The following is a 2,542-nucleotide window of genomic DNA, read 5'->3' as shown; positions in this document are numbered from 1 at the left end:
GCTTGTTCTCTGGTTTCCCCACCTTTTAGGTTGAGGAGTGCTGACTTAGTATTCGTTAATAAAGAGTCTATATATGTAAACATTCCTATAATCTTATCGATTGTAATTTATTAGGTAGGCCGGTGAGTAGGTAGCTGTCTGTCTGTCACAGTCGCCTTTTTCTTGACAGCTGGTTTGATGATTGTGCGACATCCACTCTCAGCACCGAGTGAGTCAAGCCAACTTAGGATCGCGTCCTTGATATGAGAAAAATGTTTTAGAAATCAAGGTCAGATGAATTTTGAACGCAAGGTTGAGAGAGATTGAAAACGATGTTATATGGTACGCAAGCAAAAAAACAACACAACGACTTAAATAACATATAACTTTCTGTGTAATGAGAATTTGAAAACTAGTTAACATATAAATTTCTGAATGAGGAGAATTTGACAACTAGTTGCATTCCTCTATAGTACACATTGGGGCGATTCAGAGGTCTAGCAGGCCTAGACGTGATTTCGTCGAACGGTCATGCAAAATCAGATGGAGTTAACAACTAGTCACACCCCTATAATACATTTTCATGCAAAATCAGATGAAGTTAACAACTAGTCACACCCCTATAGTACATTTTGGGGCATTTCATGTCTAACAGGCGTAGACATGATACTGTCGAACCGTCATGCACTTAAAAAAAGCAAGAAGAAAATCACACCTCCAATACAGGGGCATTTCATGTCTAACAGGCGTAGACATGATTCTGTTGAAACGTCATACACTTAGACATGTAACGAGCGTGTGGCCATAGGCAACATGTCTTGAACAAGCATGTCCGTAACACTGGCCATCAAAACTGTCTTGTTCTTCAAGTTACTTCTCCCATTATAAAACGCCTTTAACTTTACACGAGCTTTTTAAGTGATATCTCTTTCGTATTCCACCTAAAATCAAAATCCTCAATGGCCCTTCTCCCAAGAGAAGGAATTGGATTCGAATCTCATCCATAAGGAATACAATTGTTCTATATATGCACTTCGACACATTTCAATCACTCATTCACAAACAAGAAACCAACATATTTGGTGTTCTCTCGCAGATCGAAAGATGTCTTTTAGAAGTTCTCAGCTCAAGTCTTCCCATGTTCATCATGGTGTTCATTCCTCAGATAACTATGGAGGTTACGTTTCCGACTCTATGCTCGTGACTCGAAGACACCGTAAAAGCCATAGATCTCACGTAACGTTCAGTGAGGACATCAACGAGATATCCGATGTGAATGAAGCTTCTAGACGCTGCCGTACCGAAAACATCGACGATGTGGCTGAGGAGTTCATTAGGCTGAAGCACAACCAGATGTGTATGGACTCTAACTGACAAACTGTGGCTTCTGATTCTGTATGATTATCATATCAGGTGTAGCTTACTTACTGAATTATAGCCCAATAATGTTATGATGCTCCTGAGCTGCTTACACTTGCATGTGAACATTTCAAAGTTCCATCGAAATAAAACGGACTGTTCCAAGTCGTATTTATCAATTTCTTTACGGTTTCTTCTATATATAGACGTATTAATTTCTGTGGATTTAATTCGTTTTTCGGTCGTGATTTCGTTATAATTCTAATGAAGTTTCAAATATGTCTGAATGTTTGTGAGATCCCACGTCGGTTGGGGAGGAGATCCCACATCGGTTCGAGATTATAAGGATGTGAAAATCTCTTCCTAGCATTTAAAACTTTTAGGGAAAGCCCGAAAGGGAAAACCCAAAGGGCTAGTGGTGGACTTGGACGGTTAGAAATGATATCAAAGCCAAACATCGAGCGATGTGACAGCGAGAAGACTGAGCCTCAAAGGGGATGGACACGAGGTGAGATTGGGAGGGAAAACCCAAAGAAAATATGTAACGACCCTAAATTTCCACATACTCAGAGTCGCTACTAACGTCTCATGCTCATCTATAATGCGGAAAATATAACTCTTACATGAACATAATTGATAACGAAAATTTCAAAAAAACGTTTAAAACAACTTCTTCTCTGAAAACACAGCCATGGTCTTACGTGTTTAAATATGAAATACTGAAATTTAGAGAAAACAAAAACAAATACAAAATAATTTAAAACAATTAAATGCAAAACAACCTATTCTAACTTAAGACTAGAAATTTAAATATGAGTCTACCCTATGCACGTGCCACAGTCTCTACTCGCGATGCCACCGTCCTCCATACAAGTGCACCTTGTCTTTACCTGAAAAATGAAGTGGCACACGGCCTGAGTATTTCAAAGAATACTCAGTAAGTGGCCCCACTATAGGGGGCCATGCAAATGCAAACACATGCAATCATGATTTAGGGACCTATCTCTAATCATCTTAGGGGTGGCCTCCAGTCTCGGATAAATTGGATGTGCAGTACTTCCCTACACACGACTCACACGTGCGAGTGTGAGTCCCCAGGGCGCTCGCACACCCCCTGGACCCTCTGGTCAAGCTAATCTGTAGCGACGTCCGGAGGTCAGCGGAACCCCATAGTGTCATGCGCCTCATGAACACCCTCATCTGT

Source organism: Cucurbita moschata, unplaced genomic scaffold (assembly GCF_002738365.1).
Source record: "Cucurbita moschata cultivar Rifu unplaced genomic scaffold, Cmos_1.0 Cmo_Scf00011, whole genome shotgun sequence".
NCBI classification, from domain to species: Eukaryota; Viridiplantae; Streptophyta; class Magnoliopsida; order Cucurbitales; family Cucurbitaceae; genus Cucurbita; species Cucurbita moschata.
This window is presented reverse-complemented; position numbering follows the sequence as displayed.